The sequence below is a fragment of the Podarcis muralis genome, chromosome 17 (assembly GCF_964188315.1).
Source record: "Podarcis muralis chromosome 17, rPodMur119.hap1.1, whole genome shotgun sequence".
NCBI lineage: Eukaryota > Metazoa > Chordata > Lepidosauria > Squamata > Lacertidae > Podarcis > Podarcis muralis.
In genome coordinates this window covers 3,893,574-3,909,604 of record NC_135671.1, presented here as the reverse complement: position 1 = coordinate 3,909,604, position 16,031 = coordinate 3,893,574, and the positions used below count along the sequence as shown (strand labels likewise).

At 47.0% G+C, this 16,031-nt stretch overlaps 1 pseudogene; it reads right to left on the bottom strand.

Annotated features, from left to right (window-relative positions):
* Positions 1-13,522: 13,522 nt before the first annotated feature.
* LOC144325974 (large ribosomal subunit protein mL49 pseudogene) lies at positions 13,523-14,134 on the bottom strand (annotated as a pseudogene).
* Between the last annotated feature and the right edge of the window lie 1,897 nt (positions 14,135-16,031).

The following is a 16,031-nucleotide window of genomic DNA, read 5'->3' as shown; positions in this document are numbered from 1 at the left end:
CGAGCCATCCCATAATACTCCCCTGTCCACAAAACTCGGGAGCCCAGCCCTGCATCCCATAATAATCGCCCTACCCCCACCACCGAAGCATCCCATAATAGTCCTTGCGGGGCACCGTCCAGTAATCCGCTCCCCCCCCTCACACCATGCGGAAACATCCCATAATACTCGCCCTTACTCATACATACCACAGTAGCCACCCTTCCCCCCCCCCACCGAGGTATCCCATAATAATCGCATTCTCTCCTTGCTCACCCCCCCTCCTCCTCCTCCCTCCACTTTCCTCCCACAGGCACTGTGTCCCTGCCCTGAGCATCCCATAATAGTCACTACCTTACCCTCATCTCCTTCCCTGGCTCTTCCAGCCAACCCACAACAATCTCTCCCCCCCCCCATCACTCACTCACTCCCTGACATATCCCATAATAATCACACACACTCCACTGTTGCCAAGTCTGGCATCCCAGAGCAGGCGCACTCCTCCCTGAAATATTCCACGAGAAGCCCCCCTGGCATCCCATAATAGTCCGCACCAGAGACATCCCATAATACCAGCCGCTTCCACCTCTTTCCCCCCTCCCCCTCCTCAGGCAAGCATCCCATAATAGTCCTCGTCCAGCGAGACATCCCATAATACTGTCAGCAACTCTTAGCCACAGCCGACAATGCTTGCACTTACTGCATCTTCTCTCCACTCCCTCCCGCCCCCCCTCCCGCCTGCCTTCACACAGCCCATAATAATCACCGGCGCACTCTTCCTCCCCAAACAGAATGGAAGGAACCCTGCTAAAAGAGTGCGCAGCGCCCAACGCCCCCTCCAGGGGTCTCCTTCCAGCTGCCCCCTAAGAAAGCATTTGGCGCGCCTGTTCCCAATGCGCCCCACTTCCCCCACAACACACCCCCGCCTTCAAAGTGCACAGACCATAATAACCACTGGGGGCATAGGGCCAATGGCACATCCCATAATACTCTGGCAAAGCCTGCCAGGGTTCTCTATTCTTCCTTCAGATGATGCAGACGCTGCACATCCCATAATCTTTCATGCACAGGCGTTGGGAAGTCAGACCCTCACAGGTCTGGCTGCAAGGCCTCTAAGTCAGGCTTCCCCTCTCTGCCATTCGCACAGCACCAGGGTTATGGAGGTGACCTGGCATATGCAAAAGAAGGTAACCTTCTGATGCGCAAACCATCTCATCCCGCACTACCAATGCGAACTTTGGTGATCGATTCATGCGCAAACTTCTCCTGGCAAATATTCTTGCCTCTTTTTCAACCGCCCTCTGAAAATTCAGGGCACTTCACTTTGGAAATGCAGGACTGCTGTTGTGACGTTAAAAGTTGTGACGGGTCTATCTCATAATGCTACTGTAGCATCATTTTTACACATGACACTATCTCACTTGTTCTCAGTTACCAGTTAAAATCTCATAGATTCATAGAACTGGAAGGGACCTCCACGGTCATCTAGTCCAACCACCTGATGATGCGGGAAAAGCCGCTTCTGAACCCGCATTCCATAAAGGGATCTTCCCTGCAATTGCGCAGTTCTGTGATTTAAAAAAGGTCTGGCGGATGCTCCGTAATGCTATCAGCATACTGACCATTCGCCATAATATTCCTTATCCTAATGTGGTCCTTAATATGCACAGGGAGCAAGCGACTCGCCAGTATTTCCTCTATTGCTGTGCAAGCTGCATTGAAATAAATGGAGACTGTTTAACAGCAGGGCTTAGTGAATTGCATCTATGACGATTGCATCCGTCCATCCCCTAATTTAACGGTGCACGTTTTTCTTCCTCCGTTATTATGATTGACAATGTTTTTCTTTTGGAATACACAAACTACCGGCAATATACACATCTCATAAGATGCGTATTTATTATTTTATTTATTTATTAAAAAGCATTTCCAAACTGCTTAACGCTTTTAAATTTCTAAGCGGTATACAGAAATGCAACATAAAAACAGAGATATGGCAGTAAAAACAGAAAAAACCTGTATATATTTTTTAAAAAACCCCAACAACAACAGGCAATTCAGTAGTAACTGTGGGTGTCTCTTAGAAAAATCGTTGTGAAAATCTCTCAGAAAAAGGGAATTTCCATTCATTACATTTGTCATAGCTCACAGACATAAGAATCAATGTAAGTCGCATGCTACATTTAAACACAACGTACACAGAGGGCAAGGGAAGTGAAGGGAGAGGAATGCCAAGTATCAGAGACAAGGTCGCCCTCCTGTAACAAACTTTACAAGCGCAGATCAAAACGTCTATATAAATAAGGCCATAATCTTGATATCACTTGGAGCTTAAGAATTCCATTAATACCAAAGGTGTTTATGAGATCAGAGACAGCTTCACTATTACGGCTATGTATTTACTACAACAGACGACCCGTTATATATGCACACTATTGCCTGTGTAAAAATGACAAAAAACTCCTGAGGTCTCATGAGTTTTGGACTGCATGTTTTCAAGCTGCTATCCTAACTGCAAATTTGCACATCTAATTTTATTTGTACGCTTAAATTATGCTGGTGGGAGAGGTTTAGGATTTGTTTAGGTTTCCTAGGATTTGTTTAGATCTTGCCGACATGATTGATGGAAGTCAAAAATTTGAGTAAGATGTAAAAGTATGTTTAATTACTGTTGAAAATGATATGTTAAACTAGTAAAAAATTATATACAAAAAAAGAGAAAAAGATCTTGCCGACATGCCTCCCACTAGGGACCCAACATCAGTGTGATGTGTGGGTCCTGCTGGTGTATCCCTGTCACTGATGGAACGACAATGTTAGAAGGATAGGGAAAGTGTGGCATGAGGGACATGTCAGGGAGCAGCAGATATTGTCTAGACCAGGGGTCAGCAAACTTTTTCAGCAGGGGCCGGTCTACTGTCCTTCAGACCTTGTGGGGAGCTGGACTATATTTTGAAAGGAGAAAAAAAGAGAGAATGAATTCCTATGTCCCACGAATAACCCAGAGATGCGTTTTAAATAAAAGCTCACATTCTACTCATGTAAAAACACGCTGATTCCCCGACCGTCCGAGGGCCAGATTGAGAAGGTGATTGGGCCAGATTCGGCCCCTGGGCCTTAGTTTGCCTACGCATGGTCTAGGCTGTGTACACACTCACGGGTTTATGGCACAAAAAGATAGTTTTTCTCCAGCATAATTGTTCGTGCTCATTCTCAACACGCTGCTTTCAATCTCTATTGATTCTAGCTTCTGGCATGCAGAAAGGTGGGTGTGCTCACTTGATACGTGTTCTAAAAGCGCCCTCTATGATTAGGTTATCCATGCCTTTTCCTCCCTGCGCATGCCCCAGGTGAAGGAAGAAGGAAGTAGTCACTGTATTTGTTATGTACTGAGTTGAATAGGATCCAAAAGGCAGCAGTCTGATTGGTCCTAGAACAATAGGATTCAGAATGCAGCAGTCTGATTGGTCCTAGAACAATAGGATTCAGAATGCAGCAGTCTGATTGGTCCGCAGGAGCCACCCAATCCAGCTCCAGGTGGAAGTGAATCCGCAACCTGATTGGCCTGCAGGAGAATCCCAGAATTAGCCAATCACATGCGGCCCATTGTGTAAATAATGTATATAAATCAGATATTTTGGGGGAACTTTCATTCCTCGCTACTATGAGCTGAATAAAGAGCATGAAATCCACTCTCGAAATGCATCCCTCATTGGATACAACTCCCATTGCCAGGTCCCTATACATCAGTTTTCACACAGACACTCTGTATACACAATGTATACGCAATGTTTTATTCTGGACTCAATCAAGCTGAGCACTTGCTTCTCCCCCCCCCCCCCCCATGTAGTTTACACACTATTTATTTAGCATAGCATTTATGTCCTGCCCTTCCTCCAAAAGGAGCCTTGTTTGATTGCCTACTTCTGCTCCTGAAAAGCACTTACTGAAGAACTCGATTCATTCAAAAAATAAAAGCTGTGTACGCATTTTATTCTAGCATGAAGGGAAAGTGACTTCTTGTTTCTTGTTTTTTTGCTAAATGGTACATACACATACCGGGATCTATTGCATATTTTCTGCCCCTGAAAGCCAGTTCTTGAGAAACTGGTTTCATTATAAAAATAGCAGCTTGTTGCAGATTTTACTCCACACCATAAAAGAGTATTTGAATCTCATTCATTCACTCAGAGATTTCTGGGAACTGTAGTTTATCCCTCACAGAATTACAATCGGGGCGGCATGTCCCATTCCACAATATCTCAGGTGATTTTGGCAAGATCTTGCCCGAAATCATTACTGATGCTGGCACAGCTTCTCCACCAGTGGAGGTGATTGATTGATTGATTGATTGATTGATTAGGGCTTCTGCCGCTTGAGGTGGCAGCCTCACACCACTTAATGGCTGCACCAGCCCTGGTATAATGGCTTTATACAGTCTTATTTTAATTTGAGGGACGCAGGTGGCGCTGTGGTCTAAACCACAGAGCCTCTTGGGCTTGCCGATCAGAAGGTCGGCGGTTCGAATCCCCGTGACGGGGTGAGCTCCCGTTGCTCGGTCCCTGCTCCTGCCAACCTAGCAGTTCGAAAGCACCTCAAAGTGCAAGTAGATCAATAGGTACCGCTCCAGCGGGAAGGAAAACAGCGTTTCCGTGCGCTGCTCTGGTTCGCCAGAAGTGGCTTAGTCATGCTGGCCACATGACCCGGAAGCTGACTGCGGACAAACGCCGGCTCCCTCGGCCTATAGAGTGAGATGAGCGTGCAACCTCAGAGTCGTCTGCGACTGGACTAAATGGTCAGGGGTACCTTTACTATTTTAAATTGTGCTGTGTCGACCTCTCTGAATTGCTGTCCGGTGCCCCTGCACTCACAGTGCCTAGTTTAACATGTCCCCCATTTAAATTTTCTTCAATTTTATCATCTTCATCAAAGGAGGTGGGAATTTTGTTCCGAACTGGATTCTCCTCAGCTCCTGCCAGTGTTCTTCCCGCCCCCGGCTCAGTTTAAAAGCTGTTCTGCCCCCTTTCCAAGGGTCTACAACAGGCACCCCCGAACTCGGCCCTCCAGCTGTTTTGGGACTACAATTACCATCATCCCTGATCACTGGCCCTGTTAGGTAGGGATGGTAAGATTTGTAGTCCCAAAACATCTGGAGTGCCGAGTTTGGGGATGCCTGGTCTACAATCTGGTTCCACCCTAGTTCGATTGGTGCCTGTCCCTTTTCTGCAGGCCTGGCTTATTCCAGATTGTGCTATAGCACCTAACAAATCCAAACCCTACCTCTCAATAACACTGTCTCATCCACATATTGAGACCACAAAGCTACTCCTGGCTGACCAGCCCAGTGCCTGGAACAAGTAGCATTTCAGAGGAAGCTACCTTGGTTGTCCCAGCTTTCAGCAGCCTAAATCTGGCTTTCGGGACCTCACAACCACATTTCCCCATATCTTTGGGGCCAATGTGCACCACAGCTACTGGTTCCTCCCCAGCACTGTCTAGCACACTATCTAAACAAAGAGCAACAGTCCCAATCTGTACACCAAGCAGGCAATTCACCCTAATAATTTTAATTGTTTGCAATGATTTTTAAGGTAAATTAAATATTTCCCCCATTCCTTATTAAAGTTTTGGTCTTCCTGATTTCTGATTCTTCCGGTCATTTTTGCCATTTCGGCATAGTCCGTCAACTTAACCTGCCATTCTTTTTCAAGCTTTAATGAAAACAGATTTCTTTTTTCAAAAAATAAATAAATAAACAAGTACATGCAGCCTTCATGTCTCTCTGACCATGCTCTCTTGCCATCGCGCTAGCAGAAAAAAAGGCGATGTAAGCCAAAGCAGTCCTGCTGAACCAAATGGGAAGCAAAAATAAGCTGCCCCCTCACATCTTCCTGCTTTGCAATGAAATGCAGGATTCGTCCTAACGGAACACATCAGCATATAAAACCCTGCCAGGGAGCTCATTAGTTAAATGAAAGAGTGTGCTTGATGGGGCTACATCTGACCTCATGTTTTGCACACCTAGAGTACACCAGGGGAAGATTTGGGTGATGGGAACTAATGGAGAAAGAGCCCTTTGCACAAGAAAGGAGCACTTTGCACAAAGCCCCAGGACAATTATAGGAAGAGCAAATAGCTAATCGTTGCTTTCTCAGAAGCCTTACAAGTTATCTGCTTTGGGACTCCGTACAAAAGCACTCACGAACAACTCGCAGCTTGCCTCCCAGAGTGGAGGGTGCTCTAGAATAAAGCAACCTCTGCAAATGGGCAAAGGAGTAGGAGTGCTGCGTATGATAGCTCCCGTACCACGCCTTCCTTCTACAACTAGTAGCTGTGTCTTGCACGCAGAAAAGAGGACCAGGGGCCACCTCCACATGCAGGCACCATTTCTGTTGCCAAACACCAGGCACTTTACTCCAACCATTGCTACTGCTTCCCATAAGCTCATGATCCCTTTTGCTTTGCAGGAGCACAGTCCAGCTCCAAGGAGCAGACAGGTTACTGCACAAGTCCCCTGTAACACCCGCTAGGAAAGGTTTCAGCAGTCCTGCCTACGGTATATTCTCTTGCCTAACAGGAGAAGGGAGGTTGATTGAGAAAGGGCATGGGGACCACATCTAGGGGACAGGCAGCTCTTGGGCAAACCTGTTAATCTGTCCTGCTTTGAGAGCTATCTCCCTCTCTGTTCAATAAAAGCTTCTACTTTCTTATCTGGTATTGTTCTTTGCCTATTGTTCTTTGTTATCTAGGGATTTCTCCCCACCCCACTGGGCCACAGCTAGCACGGCATGGGACTCTTGGTTCTGGGATATAGGGCTGGGTCTGGCTGCTGGTGGAGAACAAATGCCCCACGAGATACCCTTGGGGTTCAAAGCTGCCTTCTGTGTTTCCCATTGGGATGCGGGTGGCGCTGTGGTCTAAACCACTGAGCCTAGGGCTTGAAGATCGGAAGGTCGGCGGTTCGAATCCCCGCGATAGAATGAGCTCCCATTGCTCAGTCCCTGCTCCTGCCAACCTAGCAGTTCGAAAGCACGTCAAAGTGCAAGTAGATAAATAGGTACTGCTCTGGCGAGAAGGTAAACGGCGTTTCCGTGCGCTGCTCTGGTTTTGCCAGAAGCAGCTTAGTTCTGCTGGCCACATGACCTGGAAAAACTGTATGCAGACAAACATCGGCTCCCTCGGCCAGTAAAGCGAGATGACTGCCGCAATCCCAGAGTCGTTCACGACTGGACTTAACTGTCAGGGGTCCTTTACTTTTACCTTTATGTTTCCCATACTCGTGCTACGAACTCCAACACTTGGGATCCCCTCCATAACTTTTGTAGGGTTTTGTAGTCGTTTTGTAGAGCATCGTTGGGCAAACACTATGTTTTGTAGGGCTTCCCAAACTGAGTAACTGATGCATCAAATCAGGATTTGTAATTAACACCCAGAAATCCAATGTTGTCCAATTCACTCCAAACCTGTGCCAATGTTTCCTAGTCGTTTTGTAGGGTTTTGTAGCATGAACCCCGCGATTTGTAGTGCTCCCTCCAGCTGAGTAATTGATACTCAAACCGGGGGTCCTAGGTATCTTCTAGAAACCCAGCATAAAGCTAAGAGAGTTAATGGAGCTGGTTGTGGTAAGGCTGCAATTGAGTCTTCCCTTATTGCTTAACCAAATGCATCTCTTTCTCTGCCTTGCAAAGGGCTCCTTATGTTCTTCAGATGTGTTTTGCTGTCAGAGGGACTTGAATCCTTGTCCCAAGGAGGCATGGGTGTGCAGCTCTCCTCCCACAGGAACTACCTGTGTAGAATCATAGAGCTGGAAGCGACCACGAGGATCACCTAGTCCAACCCCCCGCAATGGAAGAATCTTTCTCCCAACACAGGGCTCAAACCCACGACCCTGAGATTAAGAGCCTCACGCTCTACCAACCAAGCTATTCCTGAATGTTCTGCTACAGCAGCTGACCTTCCTTTCCTCTGTGCTGTGCAGTTAAAAGCATGATTCTTAGCAGTGTGCAAGCGGTAAGAGGGGAATCCCAATTTCTGCGTGCAGGGAGGAAATCTGATTCTGCAAAGGTCTCGTGCAAGATGAATGAAAGCTTCTTGTTTGCAGGAAAGCCAGAAAGCAGGAAGAGAGCACCAGAACATCTTTCCAACTGTGATTCCCAACACCTGGCATGTTGTTGTTGTTGTTGTTGTTGTTGAGTTGTTTAGTCGTGTCCAACTCTTCGTGACCCCCTGGACCAGAGCACGCCAGGCACTCCTTTCTTCCACTGCCTCCCGCAGTTTGGCCAAACTCATGCTGGTCGCTTTGAGAACACTGTCCCACCATCTCGTCCTCTGTCGTCCCCTTCTCCTTGCGCCCTCCATCTTTCCCAACATCAGGGTCTTTTCCAGGGAGTCTTCTCTTCTCATGAGGTGGCCAAAGTCTTGGAGCCTCAGCTTCACGATCTGTCCTTCCAGTGAGCACTCAGGGCTGATTTCCTTCAGAATGGAGAGGTCTGATCTTCTTGCAGTCCATGGGTTAACACCTGGTGTCAGGGGCTCAGGAGCAGAGGCACAGGAAAGGGAGGAAATAGAGAGCGAGGGGGAGGAATACGAAGGAAATGTTAGCGATGACAGCGGTCCGAGGTCTCTGAGTCTTTCCAGCGAATCGGAAGATTCACAGAAAGGGGCTCCCATGGTCAGAGCAAGGGGGGTGCCTAGGGGGACACCCCAGGAAGAAGGGGCCAGAGGGGACTCAGAGAGCAGCAGTTGGAAATCAGGACCAGCTTCCCCACCAGAGCGCAGTAGGGGGGAGGAGTCCCAGGTATCGGGATCAGGCGGCTCACCGCCAGCGGGAGGAGAGGAGTCAGGATTGGCCACGCCTCCATCGGAGAGCGAGGAAACGGTCAAGAGGAAGGTGGAAGGCTGGGCGGGCGCGCCAAGTTCAAATGTACAGGAGGGCGGCGCAGTTGGCAGCCCGGATAGGGAGCCAGGTCCCAAAGCCCGCCGAAAGGAGGGGGAGGAGTCAGGGGGGTCAGCGTCAGAAGAGTCCAGAAAGGAGGAGACCCCGGGGGGCAGAAGGACCCAGAGGAGAAAGGAGAGACGTAAGAGGTGGAGTAAGGTTAGAGTCTTAAGCTGGTGTACAGGGGGTGGAGACTCAGATGGAGCTTCGCCGGTCTAGCCTCTAAGACGTAGAGCTGGGGCGCTGCGGCTTGAAAATGGAAACTGTACTTCAATAAAGACTTTTGTACATTACTACCGGCTAGCGTGGGTCCTCTGTGAGCTGGGACCTGGAGCCAGCTCTGACACCTGGCATACTGCATACTCCTCCAACACTGGAGGCAGAACACAACCACCATGGCTAGTGGCCATCAATAGCCCAATTCTCCATGGTTTGATCAGTGGTGAGCCGGTCAGCTTGGAAGTACAGGAGCACCCCATTAGCTACTCCAAAGGAGAGTCCAAAAATCCAGGCAGCTGTAAATAAATTTTAATACGAAAACAAAGAAAGAATGACTGTCTTTAGAAAGTCCAAACAGGCCATCTTGGTGACCTCTTATGCTGTTTCTTTGCAACACCTATACACACATAATAATGGTCTGAACATAAGGAGATCAAGTTCCCAGCATCTCCTTATACAGTGGTACCTCGGGTTACATACGCTTCAGGTTACAGACTCTGCTAACCCAGAAATAGTACCTCGGGTTAAGAACTTTGCTTCAGGATGAGAACAGAAATCGTGCGGTGGCAGCGCAGCAGCAGCAGGAGACCCGATTAGCTAAAGTGGTACCTCAGGTTAAGAACAGTTTCAGGTTAAGAACGGACCTCCAGAACAAATTAACTTCTTAACCTGAGGTACCACTGTACTTTGTCCTTCATTTGTCATAGTGTTGGCTGCACCTTTGCACACATCCTCTGCAATGACTCCACTGTCCAGTTCTCAGACCGGCAGAAATAGACTCCTGCCTATGCAAGTCCCTGCCACAATTACCATAATGAATCAGTCTTTGAACTACTACAAGACAGATTGTTGTTTTCACGTGCAGTAGAGTTCTTCAGGTTTCACAGCCCTCTCTCATAGTCTAGATTTCTGAGGGTGCAATCCTATGCATATTCCCCTAAGAATGACTCCTACTTCTACCTAATAAAGGTAAAGGTAAAGGGACCCCTGACCATTAGGTCCAGTCGTGACCGACTCTGGGGTTGCGGCAGTCATCTCGCTTTATTGGCCAAGGGAGCCGGTGTACAGCTTCCGGGTCATGTGGCCAGCATGACTAAGCCACTTCTGGCAAACCAGAGCAGCGCACAGAAACGCCGTTTACCTTCCCGCCAGAGCGGTACCTATTTATCTACTTGCACTTTGACGTGCTTTCGAACTGCTAGGTTGGCAGGAGCTGGGACTGAGCAACGGGAGCTCACCCCGTCGCAGGGATTTGAACTGCCGACCTTCTGATCGGCAAGTCCTAGGCTCTGTGGTTTAACCCACAGCGCCACCCGCGTCCTACTTCTACCTAATAATAAGTCCTAAATAGGTGAATAGACCTACATAGGATTGATCTGTGAGAGGGATATAGCACAACTATTTACCAAAGATAGTCTCTATTTTCTAGTGCCTGTCTCTGGTAAATCACTGTCCACTGTTCTTTTGGAGAAATTAGGGGTTTTTGTGTGTGGGGGGGTACACAGTGTATTTTTTTCAGGGCTGAATCTCTGGTTTAACTCTGTGGGGCTGCATCCTGGCTCTTCTTATGCATGCATTTAAATGTGCACCCACATCCACAAATAAACAGAGCATTGCTTTCCCTCTATCGTCACCCATAACTGCCTATCCAGACAGCAGGTGTGTCTTAAAGCACATTTATGCAAATTCACAGGAACAGAATGGACTGCTCCCCCATAACTCCCTGGTCTTGACGAATCCGACTTTGCTTGTTATGAAATAATTGCAGTGCAGATAAATTGTGGGATGTAAATATTCTATCGCATATTTTTATCTTTAGGTGTTATGATCAACTGTTTATGATCGGTCGATTTACTGATTAGCAAACCTTTTAAAGGACTAAGAAAGTGCCCCGATTAATCTCACTGCAATACACACATTTATGAAAACTGCAGGCGGCAAGCCCCATCTTAAAAGAGGAAATGGATCTTAAGGACTATTTCTGCTACACCGCTTGTGTTGAGAAAAAAAAGGTGCTTCAGATGCTTCAGAAATATTGGTTTTAGCCCTTGTGCAAATTTAATCAATAGATTAATTATTATTATAATGATAATTGATTAATTATATGAGTTTTAGTCGATTGATTAATTAATTAATCATTCATTGATTAATTGACCTCCCAACTCACAAAATTAATAATCTATTACATTGTATGTTCTCTTACACAATATTTCAAAACAGGCACCTGTAGCCAAGTATTTTTAATATGCAAATTAAGTTTTAATCAATTAGTTGGTTTAAAAATGCAGATGATTAACCAATAATTGATTGGCAGCCCCAATGCAACACCTGTTTCTCGTGTGTGTGTGTGTGTGTGTGTGTGTGTGTGTGTGTGTGTTCTTGTGCTGGAGTTACCTTACAATGCAAGAATATAGATACATTCCTAACGAAGATTTCTTATGGGGTAGGATGGAATCACAGAATGGTAAAGATGTGTAGAAAGTTGCATTATTCGTCGCTACTTTTTAAGTAAAGCATACATCCTTCATTTTTACCCAGAAAAAGAGATTCTTGTCACAGACAATATCCAACAGTTGTCTATGACACTTGCCACAACTGCATCCCATACATCAGTCATGATCAAATTGATTGTGTGAACTCACAGAAGGACATTTCCCAGGTGCACAATATATGAGTTTTCGTATTGATCATTTTATAGCATGAGAAATGTGCCATAGTTGTTCTGTTGCTGCAAGGTGGTCCAAATGTCTTTGCCTTCATTGCTATGCAAAAAAATAAATAAATATATTTCCTTTCAGCATTCTGTTGCTGGAAAAATGCAACCCCCCCCCCCCATTCTGAAAACCTTCCCGCCCACCTCAGTGCACCTGTTGGGATGGTGGATTGTCCAATGTGGTTGCAAAACTGTAGTTGTGTACACATTACTGTTTGCTCCGGCTCTGAGCACACTCTCATCACTGGTGCTTGAAGCTTCTTCTTTGGCGATGACTCGTAGCCAAGTAAGATTGTCTTCCATAAACACGGTTTTAACAATGAGTCCGTAAGTGACTGTGGAGGCCAATTCTGGATCCACACGTCCTTCCACAGTTGGGACATAGGTTTCTGGGCAGGAGTTGATCACGGTGTGGATTTGCCAAGCGTGCCTTCCTCTTCGCATGTTTCTCCCTTGCATCCTGAGTTCAAGTGTCTTCAAAGCCCATGACACCTTTGGTAAAGGCTGTTCTCCAACTGGAGCACTCGAAGGCCAGTGTTTCCCAATTGTTGGTGTTTATACTACATTTTTTTAGATTTGCCTTGAGACAGTCTTTCAACCTCTTTTGTTGACCACCAGCATTACGCTTTCCATTTTTAAGTTCGGAATAGCTATGTACCGCACACATGGCATTGGCCCCAATCCGCCTGCACCCTTTAGCTTCTGGAGAAACGCTCCTGTTGGATGCGCTTTCCCTTACGCCAGCTTCCCCCCCCCCCCACCGATTAGAAAACAGAATCTGTGGTTAGGCTGAGGTGTATTCTTTGGAGACAGAGATTGAGCATGCGCAGAAGACAGCTTCAATGAATGGGAGTCGGGAGCAGGGAAACAAATTGGATAACGCGCCTTGGGTAAAGACATGATCTTCCTTTCTCTGGGGCGTACAGGAATGTAAGAAAGCAACTGGGAACGCGGCAGGGGGAAATCCTGACCTTGCTGCTGTTTCAAACCCTTAATGTGTCTATGTCCCCAGTGGCACAACAGGTCAGTGCATCTGGCTGTTAACCAGAAGGTCAGTGGTTTGAGGCTACCCAGGGACAGCTGTGAGCAGGATTGCAGCATTGCAGAGGGTTGGACTAGATGTCACTCAGGGTCCCTTCCCACTCTACAATTCTATAATATAGCCTATGTTATAAGAAGGGACGCGGGTGGTGCTGTGGGTTAAACCACAGAGCCTAGGATTTGCCGATCAGAAGGTCGGCGGTTCGAATCCCCGCGACGGGGTGAGCTCCCGTTGCTTGGTCCCTGCTCCTGCCAACCTAGCAGTTTGAGAGCACGTCAAAGTGCAAGTAGATAAATAGGTACCACTCCAACGGGAAGGTAAACGGCGTTTCCGTGCGCTGCTCTGGTTCGCCAGAAGCGGCTTAGTCATGCTGGCCACATGACCCGGAAGCTGTACGCTGGCTCCCTCAGCCAATGAAGCGAGATGAGTGCCGCAACCCCAGAGTCGGTCACGACTGGACCTAATGGTCAGGGGTCCCTTTACCTTTACCTTATGTTATAAGAATGTTAAGTTCTTATACATATAAATTAACTGATCCAAAATGTACCAAGCAAGCACATATATAAATGTATAAACCACATGTCTGAAACCTCACAGAAAAAGTCCTGAAACATTTGTCTCTTCCAATTTTTTTTTAAGTGAGAATATCTCTCATTTATTTATAAGCCTTTGTCCAACAGCCACTTTTTAAATTCCTGCTCAAAAAATCCCTTGGCGCGAATCATGCAGGCAACTTCATTCACTTGGGTGACTGCCGTCCACCCAGACAGCTGTGTGATGAGTTCCTTCACTTCATTTTCAAGGGCCCAAATATCGCCTTCAATCTTTCTGATGACTGTCATCTTCCTGCACCCTCTGAGGGTAGTATCTGTGTAAACTGGGATATTGTGCATTCACGACCTCCTTACAAAATAAGGAAGGTCAGGAGGTGGGTCTTGAGGTGGGCTCCATCCAGAAGGGGTGGGATAACTGTCACGTTTCAGGGGTACTGGTACTCGGGAGGGAGGTATAAGTCTCTCCACAAACCTATATTCATTAGTAGATTCAATAATCCCTGGATATTTCTGTTCTGCAGAGCTGGTTTCTGCTGAAGCTTGCCTCGTATGAGCTGCCGCCAAGAGTCGCTGCCGCCATCCTCCCAGCAACGGCCCCTTCCGCAGACCAACTCTGGCCAAGGCGAAAGCCAAAGTCGCCATCTTGGGAGGAGATTGTCTCTTCCAAATTGACCTCAAATATTTCTCTGCAAGGTCGAAGGAAATGGGGATCCTCCCCATTGTTTCTTTGCTCACAAATCCTGTCTCAAGGGCACAGTTAAGATATGAATAGGGCGAGCCTGTGACCTGGATCCAGGAGTTGAGTAGTTATCATAACAAGAGTGGCCAGGATGCCCAGGTAATCCAATCAGGTGACCTGGCAGACAGGATAAAAACAATGCACTCAGATTTCTGTTGTAGTCCACCCCTTCTCTGATGTACGTATGCTGTTTTGGGGGGTGGTCTTGGGCTCCAGGGTGGGCAGTTCAAAAGTCTATATAAGGGCTTGCACGCATGGTTTGGTGTCCTCCTCCTCTCTCCTGTGTGTGTGGGGGGAGACCCTGTTGCAACAGCTTTAATAAAGATCAGGCTTATAGCCGCTTTGCTTTCGTATATCCTGGTCTGGTCTCTATTCATTTCCCAACTGGTTTGAGCCTTAAAAGGTCCGCTCTCTCCGAAGGTCCAGTCTTCCTTAAGAAGCTGAGGACCTCTCAAGATTCTTGTTTCACCTTTGTCACAAGAACCTATTGGACGGGACTTCATTAGCTGCGATCAATGTATTCCTTTCAATATGGGAGGGAGGGGAATTCTACACAATTGTTTTCCTTCCTATTAATACTGAAAAATATTAATGATGAATATTCTCTGTTACGTTAACTCTCCCCTCTCTGTAGTTTTCAGTTTCTTTTCCGGTCTTGGAGCACATCCTCTACTGTTTATAAAAGGGGGTGGGAAGGAGGAAAATAATAATAATAATAATAATACCCCCTGGGTAAAACTCTCTTCTGCTCTGTCTATAGCATGCTAGACCCACCCAGCCCCAATATTTGAGAATTGAAAGTGGTGATGAAATGGGGGGCAGGGGGAGAGGCGGAGACTGAGAGCACCTCAATACTTGCTAAGTATAAATTGCATTTGTGTGTGTGTATGTGTGTGTGGAAAAGCCCCAGGAGAGTATGTTTTGCTTGAAAGCGTTAGTCAGGAAGTGGAGATTATTTTTTTGGCAAATCCAAATTCATTCTGACTTGAACATAGGCATTTCTGAACTCCGCTGTGTAGTCCGGATGTGGTTTTCTGGAACCGTCCTCCTGAACATGACCTCGCCTCAACCTTCGCTGAAGCACCGGAACTGGCTAACCATTTTAAAAAGTTTTCATTATTATTATTTTTCTCCCTGAACATTCCTGACAAAAGCCGAAGAAGTTTGAAACCGGCTCCGTGTACAGACATTTTCCAACAGGGTCTTATTTATTCCTACAGCTCACTTTCCCTTCTCCCCCCAAGGCAGCATATATGGCCGTCCCCTCTCCCCACAACCCTTTTTAGCATCACAACAATCCCACGAGGCAGATAAAGCAGAGAGAGAATATGAGGGAAAAGTTGGTGGTCCAAGTTCATCCCGTGACCTTCATGGCTGTGTGGGGAGGATTGGGGCCTGGCGCTCCCCAGTCCCTTGACGCCATAACCACCAAACCACACTGGAAATGGCACGATTCTGAACTGCGGGGAGGAATAATTCAATAATTTTACCACCCCTGTTCCCGTGCCTTTAAATAAGTGCCTCTAATTGCAAGAGGTCCCCACCCAATTGCTTATATGTTTCTTTTGTACATAAAGCTGAGAGCAGGGCTGGGGGAAACGGGTGGCACTGCCAGCACCTCTTGCCCCCTGTCCCCTGACTCTGTGTGACAGATAGATATATGTGTGTGTGTGTGTGTTTGTGTGCATGCCCACACACCCCTTTAATTCACAGGGTTTCCATGCAATCTGCCTTCTTTCTTCACACGGCTGTGAAGGCCCCTGAATAAACCTCCTGGGCAGCCCCACCCTGCAAAACTGGTCACATCCCATAATATCTCCGACAGGAGACATTCCCTAGCAACCGTCCCC